This window comes from Manis javanica, chromosome 11 (assembly GCF_040802235.1).
Source record: "Manis javanica isolate MJ-LG chromosome 11, MJ_LKY, whole genome shotgun sequence".
In the NCBI taxonomy this organism is placed as follows: domain Eukaryota; kingdom Metazoa; phylum Chordata; class Mammalia; order Pholidota; family Manidae; genus Manis; species Manis javanica.
In genome coordinates, this window is record NC_133166.1 from 41,912,623 (window position 1) to 41,932,997 (window position 20,375).

Here is a 20,375-nt window from a genome sequence, read left to right on the forward strand (position 1 = left end):
CTACCCTGAAATAACCATTAACATTTTCCTTTTTAAGTATAAATTAAAATCGAATCAAATTAATCACTATTTAATATCTTTTTTTTCTCTTAGTAATAAGTCATTAGAAGTATCTTTCAAGGAATTATGCACTCTCACTTTTAAATGACACACAATATCTCATCATATTGATTTCTTTATCCAATCCTCTACATTACTTTTAGCTGCATTAAAAACAAAAAATTAAAACATTGCCGCTATAAGCATCTTGTAGATGTATTTTGTTCAAATCTCCATTTCTTGACAGGATTGTACCAATTTACTCACCAGCCCTATGAGTGTTTTGCCACACCCTGGTCAGTACTTGGCTATTGTTAAAAAAAATAAGCAGAATCCTTACTAAATGGCATACCTCTGTTATTTTAATTTGCATGTCTTTGCTTATTAATGAGCACACACAATTTTATCTATTGGGATCATTATTTTCAATTACTCTCAAATAAAAGGAATAATGTCAATTTACTTCCCTGAATGCCATTTCACTGGGCATTCTTCTAAGCCACAGCTAGAGAGAATATTGCACCTTCAAATATTAATTGTAGGCTGGAGAAGTAGAGCAGGTAGCCATATAATGATTAATATGTACAAGATACATAATATAATCTACAGTAATTATATATACATATATATTTATTAATGATTTATATCTATTGAAATGGAAGCCTCCAAACGTCAAAATGGTTCCAAGGTTAGTGCCAGTAAATTAGGGTTGGAGTTGAATTCCGCTCCTTCCGGTATATTTTGAGTCTCCTTGGAAGAGAATGATCTGATTTACACGGGTAGGTTTTTCTAGTTGCAGGAAGCAATCAGTCGCGCAAAGAACAATAGTTAGGAAACTAAGCCCTCGGAGGAGCGCATTAACTTGTGCAGTAACAAGTTCAGGGACGCTCGGTGTCTCAGCTGTTCAATAATGAGAAAGCGGGAGAAGGGGACGTTGCCATGGCGATGCCTGGCCGCACGCGCCGCGCAGAGCAGTGGGGTGCGGAGGAGACCTTTGCAGAGTTAAACGAAGGCGTGCCGGCCTCCTCGCCTCGGCCTTGGTACGTGCCCCAAATGCGGGCGCCTCGGCCGCTGCAGGGAGGCGGAAGCTCCGCGGGCCGCCGCGGGCCGCCTGGGCAGCAGTCGCCCTCCCGGCAGCTAGATGCTGGCAGCCATTTTAGCGCAGCCCTGTTTCCTCGGCCCCTTCCCGCCCGGCCTCGGACCGGGACACTGCTTGGCCCGCGACCCGCGGCGAGGCACCCCCGGCCCGGCTGACTCCGGCGCAGCTTCGTGCGGGGGCGCGCTGCTTTTCCTGATCGTTTGTTTGGTGTCGGGAGGGATCTGAAAACTGAATTCCCAGCGGAATGGCAAGCGATGTCACGTCTAGCTCTGGCTAGCGGGAGCGCGGGGGGCAGGAGGCGCAGGTGTGATTCGAGAGTGAGGGCTGCAGTCTTGGCGCACTGGGCAAGGGCCTTTTATTTCCTGCACCATTTGCATTTTGCCGCAGTGATTTTGGAGGCAAAGCCGACGCGGCTTGCCTGAAATTAAGACCGATCATTCACTCATTCGTAAGGACGCCAAGCAGACACTGTCTCGTGGTGTTTGCACAGAAAAGACAAAATACTTGGGCAGCACGCCTTTCCATTTCACTCTGCTGCTGTGGGGAGATGCAAAGCAGGGCCTGGACAATACTTTGCTTTATTGAATTCTGCGGCAGCGCCAGCTTTATGCGTTTATTTTCCACCTAACACGGATGGGGTGTCAGTACACCATGGCATTTTGTGCGCTGCACTGCATTTTGTGTCTGTCACATGGCATTCAGTGTAGTGCAAGACTGGTCTGAATTTTTGACAACTGAAAGTAGGGACTTCTGTAATTAGAGTGATGTAATCGAATGTTAAAGCCTGTGGGGTGGGGGTGGGGGGACAGGAGCTTAGGTGGAAAAGATTATTAAAGACAGCCGTGATGTGGGTTGGCGGTATAAAAAAGACAAAGCAGAAACATTCCTACCTTCAAACTAGGAACAAGACCCATTTATAATTTTGGTAGTTAAGAGAATCTCAGAGCTAAAAAAAAAGGCAGTTCATTGAGATCATCCTGTCAAGCACTGCCTTGCTGCACTTGGAGAAATAAAGGCTTGAAGAGGTCAAGAATGAATTTCCCAAGTTCATGAAGGAATAGGAATGCAGGTCTGCATTTCCCAGTTTGAATACACAAAGTCAGAAAAGCACTATGTGGGATTTACTACACTATTACGTCAATAGTTTGCAGACTTCTGATCTCAAGCCCAGTGACACTTAGAAAATTGTTCAGGAGGCCAAAGAGCTTTTGCTTTTGTAAGTTATAGCTATCAGTATTTGTCATATTATAATTAAAAACTAAGAATAAAAATAACCATTTAAAAATAGAAATAAAAAAGATGACATGTTAACACAATTATATTTTTGTAAAAAAAAAATTAATGAGAAGGACATAGTTTGAATTACCCAATTACAGTTGGGCTCATATCTGCTGCTGCATTCAACCTGTTTTAAGATGTTGTTTGGACTACCGTCCATGAAGAAAATCTGGCCTTTCACTTTAAAAGGGAAGGCTTGATAGATCTCCCAAAAGAGTCTTGGGGACCCTTCAGAAAGTGGTATGCTGGTAAATATTTTTATAACCAACTCACCAGGGAGGAAAGAAAAGCCCAATTTGTAGCATTTGCTTATTTCCCTGGTGTAAATATTCTCAACATAATGCAGAATTAGTTAGAAACACACAGCAGATTACCATTATATAATATCTTTACCATATAAATATAATAGATATAAATAACCTCAAGAGCTTAGAATTAGTAAAAGAGTAAAATGTTTGGAAAGTGATAGATTTTAAGTATTTATTACCTTTATTTTAATATTATTTGTTTATTTGTAGTTTTTTACAACTGAATTTTTAGTATTGTTGTATTTAACGATTCACTTATGAAGTTCTTGGAAATTCGGCAGTTGGTGCTTGTGAGATGCTCAAGCATACCACTATTCCCTGGAGACCTTTGGACCATACTTTGAGTATCACTGTTCCAAATTAATTCAACACAAATATATTAAGAACTTATTTTGTGCTAGTGTCTGAATAGATTGTGATTCAGAAATAAAATTGGTGTTAACAAGGTTAGGGAAAAATAATTAGCAAATGCATTACTTAGGATAGTTTTATAAACCATCTATTAATAATTAATTTGAGTTAAGTATCTGACTCTTTGAATACCCCCCCCACCCAAATAATAATGTGTTTGGAGTGCCTCTGGAATAGGTTGATATTACTATTTTATTTTTTGTAGTTTTGTTGTAGGGCTGTAGGCTAAGCCAGTATTTTCATCTGACAGCTGTGATCTGGATATAAGGTCTCCCTAAAGGTAAAATATCTTTACCAACAGAAGTATGTAAACCCCCATGATTTACAAATTTAACCTTCTCAGCTACAGACAACAGCATTTGTTTGGTCTTTAGTACAACCACAGTGTCTCCAAGTTAGAAGAACCGTATTCATGGTGACTGTATGAACCATGTACTGGCACTGTGGGAAATTAGTCATTCAAGATTATTTATTGATCATCTGCCCTGTTCTAGAAGCTGGTGAGTTTTTCACCCTAAGTAGCCACTCAGTGCTGAAGCCAGCATTGATTACAGGGATTTCCCTGAGCATTAGAGTTGTGTGGGTAAGTATTTGCCCAGAACACATTAAGACAAGTGTAGGAGGCACGGGCCCCGTTTGGTTCTATCTGCCAGCTCCCCAGCTCTGTTACCTGCGAGCACGCCCAGGAGCAGTGACAGCTCCATTCACATTTGCTTTGGCTGCTGCCTTGCAGCATTTGAAGTGATTTAGTACTAACATAGTTTTTGTTGTTGGGTTAAAGGTCATACGTAAAGGAAAAATAAATTACTAGAGACTTGGCAGGGGCCTTTCCGAAGGACCTTGTTCTCTGAATACTTACAGCCTGTGCCTCTGCCAAGTGCTGGGGTTGCCAGAAGGTGCTTTCACATCAGATGAGGCAGTCTCTGATAAGGTGGGGCCTGCTTGATGTAGCTAGGTGTCACTCCTCAAGGCACATTTCAGGACATGTGTGACTTGGTTGTCAGCTATGGGAAAAAATCTGCTCGGGTCAGAACATTAAAACCTCCAACGTGGCATGTCAGGCCCATTTTTTTTTTTTGCTCCTTACCTCATCATCTAGGGTTTTAAAAAAGACAGAGCTGGGGATGAGGACGAAGAAATGAAAACTGTGTCCTGTGATTTCCATGGTCTTGGTTCCGTATATATTACCCTACTGAGTATGGATGGAAGCTCTGGGGTTGTTTCTCAGTAGTAAGAATAACTATCTCTGACCCTGGTGAGTCTATGAGAAGTTGGAGTAAATATTCTCTAAGGTCCCTCATAGTAAAATAATTTCATATTAAACATAAGATACCATAAAACTTCACAGAAGCTCAAAGCTTGTTGATAGTAAAGCAAGCTGTTGAGGTGGTAAGACTGCTTCCAAATCTTCACTGCAGAGGCAGTTGGGTGGGTAATAAAGAGCATGAGCTCTGAAATTGGACTGAGATGAATTTGGATCCCTTAGTCACTTACTAGATCTGTGCCCTTGGGTACATAACTTCAAGACTTTAAGTGTCCGTTTCTTCATTTTTAAAAAGAGAATTCATTCATGCAACAAAATATCTATTGAATACCTAGTATGTGCCAGGTACTCTTTTAGGCACAGGAAATAATCAATGAACAAGAGATGGAGAACAATCTGGTGGATGAAGATAGATAGTAAGCAGTACATAAGGACATAGGATAGAATGTAAGCTGGTGATAAAACTTAACAAGGGGCTGCTTCTTATTATAATAAAACCTGTCGGTCTCTTTTGCACTTTGAATGAGTCTTTATTTATTCATGATTTTGTAACATCATGCATGTTCATTTGGAAAATGTTAGTTCACTGAGTTATGCGCATCTTCCATATATTGACATATTTCACTATACAATATAAAAAATCACATTTGTTAATATTTTTGTTTTTTGTCTTTTATTGTTTTGTATCTTGTGCTTGCAGGGCACTGAAGAATACAATGACCCCTAGTATGTGTGGCGTCAATGCCTTGGCTCACACTAAGGCACTAGAATCTCATCTACCATTGCTTTTGCACTATTAGTGCAAATGTCAGTACAGCAAAAAAAGGCAAATAACTTATTAATATTATTATGAAAATATTATATTTCTCATGGGGCCCCTAAAGGGATCTCAGAGAGTCCCACAGGATGGCAGAGTACATCTTGAGAACTACTGATATAAGGAAGATAAAGCAAATGGAAGAAGTTGAGAGAGATGTGGGAGTAGACAGCAACTTTAGCTTGGGTAGTCAGGCCTTGCTGAGCAGGTGAGGTTTAGGCTGACATCTGAAAGTTGAGAAGGAACCGGACAAACAAAGGCTTGCAGGGAAAAAAGTTCAGATGGAAGAGAGCTAGTGCAAAAACTCTGAGATGGAAAATACAAGAAATAGAAAGAAGGTCATGTGGCTGGGACAAAGTGAGCGAAGGAAGATTTCAACAAGATGAGCTTGGTCAGTAAACATAATTACTGTCTCTAAAGCACAGAATTGGTATTTAAATAAAATAATGCTTATAGAGTGCTTAGTGCAATTAGCACCCAATAAAAATGGTAGACTGTGTTCCTCGTGTAGTGGTGAGACTGATGTGCTCTATAAACCTGAAGTCTCCTTTTCTGTGACATGTACAAGCCTTGAGGCATAAAACAGGGAAGTTATCTTCCTTTTTGGAAAACACTCTCAAGGCAGACACAGAACCCACAATATTCTAACATTTAGCTCACCAAATTTATAGCTTAAATAATTGAGTTAAGGAATAAGGTTGTTCCTTATCCAAAAGAAAAATTTGTTTGACATATGTATGTTTCTCAAACTAAATGTTTAGGTTAGTGGGTGGGGAGACATTTGAGATCACCAAATGCTAGAAACTAGTAGAGGACATAAAATGAGATGTATTCCAGGAAGGAGAGGAATATTGTCTTCTCACTTGCTCAGTATAGGTGTTTTTGTATGTGTTAATATTTATCAGATAATGTGTTCTTCATGACTGCCTCAGATCCTTCAGACATTAAATAAGCAGTAAGCAGTCTGCTGGTTATGTTTTTCTCAGTGTCATGTTATGGTAAGATCGGGACCTGATATCTTTGTTTATTTGATTATTAGTTCATTTGATTATCAGTTCAATTAACCACCATTAATTGATGCCCTCCATCTACTACAGGTTGTTCTAGAAGTTGGAGATACTTGCATATTAAAGAACTCCCATTCTGGGAAATGATACAGATAAACAAAAAGAATATTTTATTTGAGGTATATACCAAGTATTGGGGAAGTTCAGAAGAAAGACAATCAAATCTTTGTGTGGGAAGATAGCCTGGAGGTCATTAAGGCTTTCTACAAAAAGATGTCATTGAAGCTGATGCTTGAAAGGTTGAGAAACAACTTTTCCAGGATTATTTAATGAGCTCTTAAGTTTAGAGTCACCTTCTGAGATATAAAATATGCAAGGGCTAGAATATCATGCACTAGATTTAACAATACAGAGGTGAGTCTGCTCTGTGAGAGAGTTTGATACAGCACTGGGGCTGAAGCTTAATTGCAATTGGTTGATGTAGGAAAGATACATGTGACTTGTTTTGAAAGACTGGTTTGTTTTCCCAACATTTTGTTGGGACAGTTTTCAAACATACAGCAACAGCAAAGCTGAAAGCATTTTACAGTAAACCTCTGTGTATACCTCCCCTCTACCCGGGCTCTGCCATCAATACTACCATTTTTACCTTATCACATAGCTATGCACCCCTCTGTCCAACTATCAACCGACCCCACTTTTACTTTTGAAAGCATTTAAAAGTACACCAGTATACTTCCCTGAATACTTCTGCATACCTATCATAAAATAGAGGTCAATATTTGCTTACAGTTTTTCCTTTGATACATAATTTACATACATAAAACTCACAAGTACCATGTATATATTCCCTAACTTTTGACAAATGCACACACCTGTGTATTTCAAACCCCTGTTAATACATAGAACATGACCATTGCCTTAGAAAATTTTCTCCTGTCCCTTCCCAGTCACTCAACCCCAAACCCTAGGAGGCAAAATCCATTCTGATTTTATACCTCCTTTGATATTAGTTTGCCCTGTTTTAGAATTTCATATAAATATAATCAGATAGTATTGTCTTTTTTTGTAAGTCTTCTGCAATGGTTAATTTTATATGTCAACTGGGCTAGGCTATAGTATCCAGTTATTTAATCAAATACCAATCTAGGCGTTGCTATGAAGATATTTTGGAGGTGGGACTGACTTTCAGTAAAGGTGATTACCCTTGATGATGTAAGGGGAGCCACATCCAATCAGCTGAAGGCCTGAGGAACAAAAACAGGTTTACTGAAGAAGAAGACTTTCTGCCTCTAGCTCCTGCTAGAGGTCCCAGTGTGCTAACCTGCTCCGCAGATTTTGGTTCTGCCAGCCCCCACAATTGCATAAGCCAATTCTCAAAATAAATCTCTTTACATATGTGTGTATATATATTGGTTCTGGTTCTGTTTCTCTGGAGAAGCTGATTGACAAAGATGTATTCACTTACCATAATATTTTTGAGATTACTCTATATTGCTGCATGTATATTGTTAAGTAGTATTCCATTGTATGAATCTATCATAGTTTGTTTATTCATTTTCCTGTTTATGGACTCCTGGATTATTTTCACGGTTTGGCTAGTTATAAACAGAGCTGCTATAAACAATCTTCAGGAGGGCATTTTGTGAACATGTTTTGATTTATCTTGGGGAATCATCTTGGAGTAGAATTACTGGGTCATAGAATGAATATATATTAAATTTTATAAAAAATGATCAGATCATTTTTTTGTCCAAAGTGATTCTATCATTTTATATTCCCACCAGAATGTATGAGAGTTCTATTTACTCTACATCCTCACCAACATATGGTGTAGTCAGTCTTGTAGATAATTAATGGTGTCTAATTATTGGTTAATTTGCATTTCCCTAATGAACCACTCCTTTTTGTGCCTACTGGCCATTCATATATCCTCTTCTATGATGTATCTGTTCAAAGCTCCTGTTCATTCCTCTTCTGTTCTTTGTATCATCCTTGATATCAGCCCCTTGCCAGATATGTATCTTGAGACAACTCTTTCCCAGGCTAGATTGGCTTTCATTAATACATCATTAGTTACTGATAAAATCATTATCTGCTATTGGGAGATCATTAACAAGGATAGACCACTGGTTTGAAGGTAAGACTGCAAAGTATGTTCTTTTTTGAAAAACATTAACTGCTTTCCCTCTGAATTCAGTGGTTTTATGGTTCAAGGTGAGTTACACTGTGAATTATATTGTGTAGTCCTGTATAGTCCTTGTAGGGTCCACATTTGCAGAACATATAATTTCTCAGTGGTTAGCTGAAATTGATCTCTCTTTTTGAAGTCAGGTCAGCATTTTAGTCTGTTATTTGCCATCATTTTTCATGGGTTGTATTTTCTTACATAAAATATTCTGATCACTTGTTTATTGCTTCTATCTCCTATTTCTGCAGCAGAATAGAAACTTCCAGCCAACATGTCTGTGAAAATTATTGTGCCAAAGGAAATGCCAAAGATCCAGTATGTATACACAATGAAGAATTAAAGTATGCTCTTTCAATCTTATCTTGATCATGCCCACATTACTCTAATAATGAAAATACTTAGAAAATAATTTCATTTCTCTATATTAGAAATATAAAGAGCATTCAATATACTTTGAGTAGTGCACTCATAATCAATTTTGTAAGTTTACTTTTGCCCTTCACTTCTCTTTCCCAGCTACAGCAAGGAATTCTTTTTGAGAAAACCATCTCTGCTCATCTCACATATTAAAACCTTCATGAAATGAGTGGATTCAGAAGTAGATGTCATCAGCAATACAGACATGGCTCAGTTTTTTCTCGTATGAGAACTCAAGACCATCCCTACCATTTCTATCAGCAATGCATGTCATTTCTCAAGAGTTATTTTTCTTCTTAAGGTACATCAAGAGATTAAACTGTATAGGAGGGAGAAAAAGCACAACTTCCTCATTTTTATGTATTTTTAAGAACCAGCAACTTATCAATTCCTTGATTAAACCTAAAGTGACAGAAGACTCTGGTTTCTTCACTTATCTTTTTTGGCACTTACTGAAACGATTCAGACCTTGACCCTCCCACCAACTGGAAATCAATACACTGGCTAATGTAGCCCCAATCTAAAGCATCTAACTACTTAGAGAAATTTTGAAAGAAGAGTTACAAAACCTACTTTATTGGAAGTGTTGATCTGAGGCTTTTGCTTGAAGTACTAAAAAGTATTGAGGAATTTTGTGGGAGTGGGTAATTAAAAATGGTAGACTTTAGCTAGACAAGTACCAACCTAGAGTTATAAAACAGACAGGTTTAGAGAGATTGTTATGACTTGATTCACTTGGACTGGGTCCCCTCAGTCTGGCCGACCACGCCCTTACCACCATGCTAGACTGCATTTTAGTAATCACTAACTTGCTGGGAGCTTTCAGTATGCTAGGCAGTATTGTAAGCATGAATCAGCTAATATACGTAAAATCATCTTATGAGGCAGGTACTATTATGATGCTTGTTTTATAGATGATTGTTGGCAGCCGTGCTCAGAAAATAGCGCCCCATGCAGGGCAGCCGGAAGGCCCCGAACTTCCTAATGACAAATCATCCCACACCACTAAACTACATGCTAATTGCGCCTTGGCATAAGGACCAATGAGACCCACCAAATGGTTATGCTAATAAGGCATATGGAGCCGCACCAACCAGGTCAGAGCATGAGAACTATATAAGCAAGCCTCTCCTTCCCCTCTGGGTCCTGCCCAACTCATTTGTTTCACAAAGAGCTGAAGAATAAAGCTTTCTGCAGAAGAATCCTGCTGTTGTTGCATGCTGTTCTTGCCGGCGAGGACAGGGCACGCGACAAGTGGTGCCGAAACCCGGGAACCAGAACATCACCGGCACAGGGAGGACCCTTCAGACATCTGGAGAGGATTCAGAACTGCAGGTCAGAAGAAAGCCCGGAGGGGTAAGTTCCGAGAGGCCCCTGCTTTTTAGGATAATGGTTGATGGTTCTCTGTAAATAAGGAGGCACCATGGGGAATGCACCGTCATTAGTCACGGCGCTGCAGACAGCTCTCAAAGAGCGAAACTTGAAGGTCTCCAGCAAAGTCTTAGGATCTTTTGTGAAGGAGATAGACCGTGTGGCCCCCTGGTTCATTTGTTCAGGGTCCCTCTCAATCCCGAGCTGGGACAAACTGGGGAAAGATCTTGATAGAGAGGAGGAGGAGGGTAGCCTGAGGGGAGGCACCAGGCCCCTCTGGAAACTGATTAGAGCTTGTCTGCAAGATGAGAGATGTGAAAAGGTAATAAAAGAAGGTCAGAGAGCATTGACAGATATCCAAGAGAGCATGTCAGAAACGGAACGGGAAACAGAGAGCGCGCGCAGCCGAAAAAAGGCCACAAAAACGAAGGTAAAGAAACCTCAGAGTGAGGGAGAAAGCCCACCTAGGGCAAAAGCGAAAGAGCCCCGAGAAGCGAGTGACAATCGCCTCGGAGAAAATAGTAAATACCCCTGGAAAGAGTTGAGGGACCTCCAACTCTCCAATAGGGAATCTGAGGAGGAATTAACGTCCGCAGAGGAAGGGGAAGAAAATAAAACCGCAGAGTGTAGAAGTAAGGGAACCAGCAAAGTTGAAAAGCGGACCAAGGAAAAAATGAAAGCAGGGTGTCCCCCGAGGCCCTTTGCCCCGCCACCTTACGTGAGTGGAGCACTCTCCTTTTGCCACCCAGATACTCTTCAGGCAATTAGACAAATGTTTCCTGTATTTGAGGATAACGGTGTACGCTCTCACCAGCCCCTGAGCCATAAACAAGTTAAGGAGTTAGCAGAATCCGTTCGGGCTTATGGAGTCAGTGCTAACTATACCATAGCACAAGTTGAGAGATTAACAGAGACAGCCATGACACCCGCAGACTGGCAATATGTAACTAAGGCATGCCTTTCTAGTATGGGGCAATACATAGAATGGAAGGCATTGTGGCATGATATCAGCATGACCCAGGCACGCGCAAACGCGGCCGAAGGACAGCCTGCATGGTCATATGATATGCTGACGGGCCAAGGACAGTGGGTAGCCGACCAGACCGCCTTCCCCTTACAGGTATACGCACAAATAAACACGTGCGCCGCCAAGGCATGGAAAGCCCTCACCAACAAAGGAGAAGTATCAGGCAATTTGACAAAAATTATTCAGGGGCTGAGCGAGCCATTTTCTGACTTTGTCGCTCGTATGATGGAGGCCGCAGGCAGAATATTTGGAGATCAGGAACAAGCAATGCCCCTAGTGGAGCAATTAGTGTTTGAACAATGTACCAAGGAATGCAGACAGGCGATAACACCCTGGAAACAAAAAGGGATACATGCCTGGTTGAAAGCCTGTAGAGAAATAGGAGGGCCACTCACCAATGCGGGCCTAGCCGCGGCCATATTACAGAGCCACAAACAAGCCAGGATCACTAACAGAAGTATCAAATGCTTTCAATGCGGGAAATTAGGACATATAAAGAGAGAGTGTAGGAGCCCAGCTTCAGAACAAACAACCCAAAAGACCCCTGAGTTGTGCCCTAAGTGTAAGAAAGGCAGGCATTGGGCTAATGAGTGCCGGTCTATTAAAGATATAGAAGGGAAACCCTTAGAGTTGCCAAAAAACGCCCAGAGGGGCCCCCGTCACCAGGGCCCGCAAATATATGGGGCAACCAGCACGCAAGTGTCATTCGGGAACAACCAGGCCCCCCAAGGAGAGCCACTTCAGGTTCCGCGGGATTGGACATCCGTGCCACCACCAGAATAGTGTTGACTCCACAGATGGGAGTTCAGCCTATCCCTTCAGACTTTAAAGGCCCCCTACCACCAAATACCATTGGGTTACTCCTAGGGCGCTCTTCTGCTGCATTGAAAGGCCTGGTAGTTCATCCCGGAGTCATAGATCAAGATTATGAAGGACAGGTAAAAATCATGTGTTCGGCTCCCAGAGGAATCTATCCTATATCCCCGGGAGACCGCATAGCCCAGCTCTTAGTTTTACCTAGTCTCCACGCCAATTATCCTGCTACCAACACGGAGAGGGGAGAAAGGGGCTTCGGCTCCTCTGACTGGGATTCAGCCTTCATAGTATTAGATTTAGCAGACAGACCAAAATTAACTCTTCAAATAGAGGGAAAGAGCTTTGAGGGAATCCTAGACACTGGAGCAGATAAAAGTATTATCTCTGCAACCTGGTGGCCCTCCAAGTGGCCTGTGACCCAATCCTCACATTCATTACAAGGTTTAGGATATGAGTCAAGCCCTTCAATTAGTGCCAAACCATTGAAATGGCGAGCCCCTGAAGGACAAGAGGGTACAGTCACCCCTTATGTACTCCCTCTACCGGTCAATTTATGGGGGAGGGATGTCATGAGAGACTTAGGCCTCAAACTCATTAATGAATACTCCACCCCCGCCCAAGGCATGATGATGGACATGGGATACATCCCTGGCAAGGGGCTGGGGAAACACCAACAGGGACACATAGAGCCCATCCTGCCCAAAGTAAAGAATGACCGTCACGGCCTGGGTTTTTCATAGGGGCCATTGAAGATGCCATGCCCATACCTTGGCTCACAGAGGAGGCCGTATGGGTTCCTCAGTGGCCCCTATCCTCTGAAAAATTAGAAGCAGCTCATTGCTTAGTGCAAGAGCAGCTCCAAGTGGGACACCTAGAACCCTCTGTGTCCCCATGGAACACACCCATATTTGTAATCAGGAAAAAGTCAGGATCATGGAGGTTGCTTCATGATCTGAGAGCAGTAAATGCTCAAATGAGAATGCTTGGACCCGTACAACGGGGACTGCCACTCCTCTCTGCCTTACCCAAAGAATGGAAAGTGCTCATAATAGATATTAAAGATTGTTTCTTTTCTATACCTCTAAGCTCCAAGGACAGGGAAAGATTTGCTTTTACTTTGCCAGCTATTAACCATGAACAACCCGATGCCAGATTTCAGTGGAAGGTCCTCCCTCAAGGAATGGCAAATAGCCCCACCATATGTCAACTGTACGTTCAGCGAGCGCTAGACCCAATTCGTAAGACCTATCCCACGCTAAAGATCATCCATTACATGGATGACATCCTTCTTTGCTCCCCACAACCAGCGGAAATAGAAGAAGCATATATAGATCTCACTAGATCCCTAGAAAATTGGAGACTGAATATAGCAAGCGAGAAGGTCCAAAAATCTAGTGTTAGCAAATTCCTAGGAGCAACCATTTACACAGATGTAATTTGCCCCCAAAAGCTTGAGATAAGACATAATCAATTGCGAAATTTGAATGACTTCCAAAAACTCCTAGGGGATATTAATTGGTTGCGCCCATACTTAAAGATACCCACCACTGAATTGACTCCACTATTTAAAACCCTAGAAGGAGACCCACAACTAACGTCACTGCGCTCCCTCACACCTGAGGCATTACAAGCCATTCTCAAAGTAGAACAGGCTTTGATGACAGCACAATTAAATAGAGTGCAATCGAATGAACCCTTTGAGTTGTGTGTCCTTCCCACCCCAGAGCTGCCAACAGCAGTCTTATGGCAGCACGGCCCACTGATCTGGATTCATCCCCAAGCCTCTCAGGCTAGGACAATAGAGTACTATCCAGCAGCCGTGGCCAAACTTGCTTTGAGAGGAGTAAAAACCTCCATGACACATTTCGGAGAGGCTCCAGCTAAAATTATAACCCCTTACAGCGTAGAACAGATACAAGTATTATGTGCTATGAACGATGATTGGGCCATACTTGCTTACAGTTTCTCAGGAACCTTTGATAATCATTTCCCTAAACATCCCCTCATCAACTTCGCCAAAAATCATCTCCTAGTATTTCCTCGGGTCACTAGCCTAACCCCGCTGCCTCATGGAAAAACAGTTTACACGGACGGGTCTAAGACAGGCACAGGTGCCTATGTCCATGATGGCAAAGTTGTGACAAAAGGCTACACGCCTGACACTCCACAAATAGTGGAATGTCGCATAGTCTTAGAGGTCCTACAAATCTTTCCTGAACCTTTAAATATTGTGTCTGACTCCTGTTATGTAGTTAATGCAGTCAAATCTCTAGAAGTGGCCGGGCTAATCAAAGCGTCCAGACCAGTAGCCACTTTGTTCAAACAGATACAATCAGCACTACTTCATAGGCAATCTCCTTTGTATATAACTCATATCAGAGCACATTCAGGCCTTCCCGGGCCTATGACCCAAGGCAACCACCTGGCAGACCTCGCAACCAGAAATATAGCTTTTCCCCTGCTAGACCCTATCACCACAGCTTCAAAATTCCATACACAATTTCATGTCACTGCCGAAACACTGCGCAAGCGATTTAGCATAACCAGGGCCGAAGCTAGGAACATTGTCCTTAGCTGCCAACATTGCTGCAGCTTCCTTCCCACACCTCATGTTGGGATCAACCCCAGAGGTATTAGGCCTTTACAAGTTTGGCAAATGGATGTGACGCATATTTCGTCTTTTGGAAAACTGAAATATGTACATGTATCCGTGGATACTTGTTCAGGAGTCATCTTTGCCTCCCCATTGTCAGGAGAGAAAGCTTCCCATGTCATCCAGCACTGCCTTGAAGCTTGGAGCGCATGGGGGTTACCACAGATTCTGAAAACAGACAATGGCCCAGCCTATACCTCTACAAAATTTGCTCAATTTTGTCATCACATGGGGATAAAACATATCACTGGCCTTCCCTACAACCCACAGGGTCAAGGGATTGTGGAACGCGCGAACCGCACGCTCAAATCCTATTTACTTAAACAAAAAGGGGGAATTGAAGATATACCCCCCACACCAAAAACTGCCATAGCCCTAGCACTTTTCACTATAAATTTTTTGAATCTGGATGCTCAAAGCCATACAGCAGCGGATCGCCATAATCAGTGGCCAAAAGACCCACAAGAACTAGTAAAATGGAAGGACGTGTTATCTAACCAATGGAAGGGCCCGGATCCAATCATAATCAGATCCAGGGGAGCTGTGTGTGTTTTCCCCCAGGGTGAAGAAAATCCCTTCTGGATCCCGGAGCGCCTAACGAGGAAAGTCCTAAACAAAGGAGATGACTTCGCTGTACCTCCTGACCCTGCTCCTGACACTGGAGACCCCGACTCAGGGAGTATTGAGATGGGGAATCCTGTCTGCCTTTCCTAAGCCTATGCCTGTCCGTTTCAATGCAGCCGTTTTTCCACGCTTTTTCACTACCAATACTAGTATGAACTTGCCCTACTTAGTTAAAGACACCCTAGTAGCTCCCCTGGGAGAAAACCGATCCTTCGTAACTAATGGGTCATTATGCTTCACCACTCAGAATCTAGCTGGCTGTATCTCCCTGAAACGGAGGAAATACGGATGGTTCAGTGACATAATTCTAGAGGCCAGTAGCCTCCCCGTTATGTCAGCTAAATTTGAAGGGCCTAATAAGGAAGGGAGCCCGTCCTATAAGAACATGACTATCCACCAGATGGTTCTCTGGATCAATGGCACATTTGTACACTCTCCCAGGAACAATTCCACCGACAGGCCTCGTCAACCCAAATATGCCTCCCATTGTGTGGGCGACTATGAGGGAGAGCTGTGGCCCTGGACTGACTGTCAGTCAACTGTAGTAACGTGGGCAACTGAGAGGCAGGAGTTTACCATCTCCCCAGATATGGAGGGACGGCCAGCCAATGAGGCTTGGTGGCCAGTAAAAGTGCTCGAAGGCGAGTTTCGTCAGCAGCTGAGCATGAACCCCTTCCATAAATGGATGCTGTGTGGAGTCAATGGCTCGTGTACCGACCTCTCCCCCTTTTCCGCCCTCCAGGGTGGGGGAATCGGTGTAAAAAATATCACCTTTTGGTGCGAGAATAACCACATGCGCGCACACTGGAACATGATCATGACCCATAACAACGAGAACTACACGTGTTCAGCAAAATCAGGTCCAGAGTCACCTAATTCCCTTTTTCCACCTTCTCCAGTATGCGTATACCCCCCATTTCTGTTTATCTTATCCAATAGTAGCTTTGACTCCTGCTCCAATGAAACCTGCTTTCTGTCTCAGTGTTGGGATGCGCGTAACTTTACCAATGCTTTGGTAGTCCGCATCCCCCGTTGGGTCCCTGTTCCCGTAGACGCCCCTAACACCATGACTCTGTTTCGAGAAAGGTGCGATTTCGGTGTTACAGCCGCCATAGTGCTCCTGATCTCCGCGACCGCGGTCGCAGCCACCGCCGCTGGTATAGCTTTAGACACCTCCATCAAATCGGCTACAGAGCTCAATAACCTTGCAGCCTCAGTAGCTTCTGCCCTGGACCAACAGTCCACACTTGATGGCAAACTGAAAGGAGGAATAATGATCCTCAATCAACGCATAGATCTCGTGGAGGAACAAATGGAGGTGCTCTGGCAAATGGCCCAATTGGGATGTGAGCGGAAATATCGTGCCCTCTGCATCACTAGCATTCAATATAAAAATTTTACACGGGCAGCTAATCTGTCACGAGACCTGTCCCAGTATCTTTCAGGAAACTGGTCCCAAGACTTCGATGGGACACTAGAAGAGCTGCGGCGAGAAATTATCCACATCAACTCCACCCGTCTAGATATCTCCGTAGCGGAAGGACTCTCTTCCTGGTTCCTCAGAGCTCTCTCCCACGTCAAGGAGTGGGCGGGCATGGCTGGGATGGGCGTGTTCCTGCTTGGAGGTCTCATGCTCTTACTCTGGTTGTTATGCAGACTCCGCAACCAACATAAGCAGGACAAGGTGATCCTTGCTCAAGCCCTAATGGCGATAGACGTTGGCGCCTCTCCCCAAGTGTGGCTCAATATGCTTAAGAAGGAAGCTCAGCTTTAGCTTGAGGTAGCTCTTGCACCCTGAGCCCATGTGGCACTGCACCAGGCCCGAGTACCTCATTGCTTAATCACAGCTTTCTCTAAGAAGCTCATGGTGCAAGAGGGTTGAGAAAAAAGGTCCAAACCCTTTGTACCAAGTGGTCCCAACGCCAGCCAGAGGATGCGAGGCAAAGCACTGCAAGAGGTCTTGGACCCCTCTGAGAGGCATGCCTGACTGCATAGGGGTAGATGCCCAGAACCCCTCTCCAAAAAGAGGGCATCAGGAAGTATGATGGAGGTCAGGCCTCTGTCTCCGCCTCTGCTGGCAAGTTCCGCCTTGAGCTTCTGTTAGACAAAAAAGGGGGAGATGTTGGCAGCCGTGCTCAGAAAATAGCGCCCCATGCAGGGCAGCCGGAAGGCCCCGAACTTCCTAATGACAAATCATCCCACACCACTAAACTACATGCTAATTGCGCCTTGGCATAAGGACCAATGAGACCCACCAAATGGTTATGCTAATAAGGCATATGGAGCCGCACCAACCAGGTCAGAGCATGAGAACTATATAAGCAAGCCTCTCCTTCCCCTCTGGGTCCTGCCCAACTCATTTGTTTCACAAAGAGCTGAAGAATAAAGCTTTCTGCAGAAGAATCCTGCTGTTGTTGCATGCTGTTCTTGCCGGCGAGGACAGGGCACGCGACAGATGATATAACTGAAAGGAGAGAGATTAAATGATTTGTCCAATATAATCCAGTGACTAAGGAACAGGTGGGATTCAAATGATCTCAGGTTTAGAAATAACTCTGCAATAAGGGCCTGAGCTCTTCACCTCTGTGTTGTGTGAATGTGGGTAGATTGTTTATGAGATAATCAAAGCAGAAATCACGGTGGCCTGAACTAAAAGAGTGATAGTGGAAATACAGGATATAAAGCAAGGCACAGTAAGGAAGTGGATTTTATGGGATTCTAGGTGGTTACTGAAAGACTGGTGGGGCGTCCGAGGGAGGAGATAAGCTTGATCTGGATGATGGTTAGCACCATTTGTTAAAAGGGAAACACAGGAGAAAAACTTATTTTGCAAGGAAGTTTTTAAGTTCAGTTTTGCACATTTCCACATCAGGTTCTGCAGGACATTCAAGAGGAGATGGTCAATGATAAGTCAAGATTTTAGGAAAGTTTAGGAGTGTGCATTTGTGAACTTTAAAAATAGGAAGCAGTAGTTATTGGCATGGACACAGGCATGGTTTCTAAGGGAGAATGGGCAAAGCGAAGAGAGAAACATGCCAAGGACGGAACCATGAGAAAGGCCACATTTAGAGCATTGGCTTTCAATCCAGTTTTTATCTGTGGAAGTAGTTGTGCAAAAAACTGTATAAGGAAAATCAATTTATAGAAGAGATCAACACAGATCTGCTCTGTTCTGAATGGTTGAACTGAATCTCTCTGGTCCTGTTTTATTGTTTTTCAAAATGGTAAACATGTTACCACCTGAAAAGTGGTAAAATGTTTCTCACCAGTAATGAGGTACTAGTAGTTACAATAATGTTTAGTATGTAGGAAACACTCAACGAATATTTGGTGCACCATCATTGTCGTGATCCTTGTTATCACCTTTATTGGAAACCTGAGTTATCATTGATTTTCGTTTTTCCTTCGTCCTTTCACATCCGACTGGCCTCAAATGGTACATGACACCAATTACTGTATCGGGTTGAACCATGTTTCCCCAAAATTCATGTCCACCTGGATCAAAATGTGATCTTACTTGGAAATAGGGTCTTTGCAGATGTAATTAGTAAAGATGAGGTCATACTAGATCAGGGTGGCCATCATCCAATGATTGGTGTTCTCTTAAGGTGAGAAAACAGAGAAAGAGAGATAGACACAGAGAGAAGACAGCCATGAAGACACAGGCAGACATTAGAGCTATTCAGCCACAAGCCAAGGAATGCCAAGAAATGCTACCTAGGAAGAGGTAAAGAAGGATTCTTTCCTAGAGCCTCAGAGAAATCATGGTTCCACCAACACCTTAATTTTGGACTTCTGGCCTCCAGAGCTGTGAGAGAATAAATTCCTGTTGTTTACAGTTAATCAGTTTGTGCTAACTTGTCATAGCAGCCCTAGGAAACTAGTACAGTCATTACAAACCTTTTCAACTCTTTGGCATAGTACATATTGAACTTGACCTTTGACCAGATTTGGCTCCTAAATTCAGAACTTCTGTCCTCACTCATGCTGTTTTCTCAGCGCAGTGGGTCTGCACGCGCTGCCGCCCCCACACATGGAACGAATACCCTTACTGCAAGGCTTTCATCAAGGCTGTATCTTCCTGTCTGAATTTTTTTTCAGCCTTCTGTATTCTACAGTATGCTGCTGTTCCCTCTTTATTTGTCTTCTGTGCTTTGTGTTAAAGATATTTGTTTACACTCCAGACAGTGCTTCTTGGAATCAGGGTCTGTGTCTCTTGGTCTCTATATCTGGGTCAATAATGAGCACAGTGTTCTGCTTATTGGAATTCATGGTATGTTTGTTAAATGAATGCATTAGTGACAGAATGTATGAAACTGGTGAACATCAGGGATGTCAGCATATGATTCACAGGCAGACCTCCCTTCTTCCTCTGTGAATCAATGACAGTGAATCTAGAAAGCCCACAAGCAGAGATTCACTGTTTTGTGTTATCAAGGTTCTCACAATCCCTTTAGAAGCCCCAACTCTGGAAAGAATGAGCTGTTAAATCCAGCACCTTTTGCTGGGAGTGCATTTATCAAATCAGAGAGAAAGAGAAAATGAAAGAACTGGCCCACAAGGAAGAAAAGAGGTGGGATAACAAAGCAGTTTTTTACTTAGAGATAAACCTCTCTGTATGGTTTAAACAGCGAAGGAGCCAGGAATGAGGCTCTGATCAGATTTTTTTTAAATCATATTTTTTATGTTGCAGGAAGACAATGATGCTTAGTCACTGTATGGTGGCTGCTATGTGACAAGTGGCCCCTTTGTTGACTATGGATGCCCTATTTCTGGAGCAGGGGATGCTATGCAAATGAGTGGCGGCTAAAGGAGGGTCTTCTGGCTTCCAGATTGGGTCTACTACTTTTCTTCTGCATTTTAGGTGGTGCCTTCTGCATTCCAGTCCTCCAAGGAAGCTGTTAAGTTGCTCCGAATTCATTGTTTCCCAAGTCCTGTTCATCCTAATTGCACCTTCTGCTTTATGAGGCAGTAGCTGTGCAGTTACTTGTGTTTGCTGAGGCAGAGAGAGCTTAAGTGCACTGAGCTGCTCCAGCTTCTGCAGCTGGCTGTG

The 20,375-nt window shown here is 43.1% G+C and overlaps 1 long non-coding RNA gene across 1 annotated transcript; it reads left to right on the forward strand.

Annotated features, from left to right (window-relative positions):
* The first annotated feature begins 836 nt into the window (after positions 1-836).
* LOC140844253 (uncharacterized) lies at positions 837-9,143 on the forward strand. Its single transcript, XR_012122402.1, has 3 exons — positions 837-1,079; positions 8,663-8,729; positions 8,931-9,143. It is a non-coding gene; the product is annotated as an uncharacterized lncRNA (long non-coding RNA).
* The last annotated feature ends 11,232 nt before the right edge of the window (positions 9,144-20,375 follow it).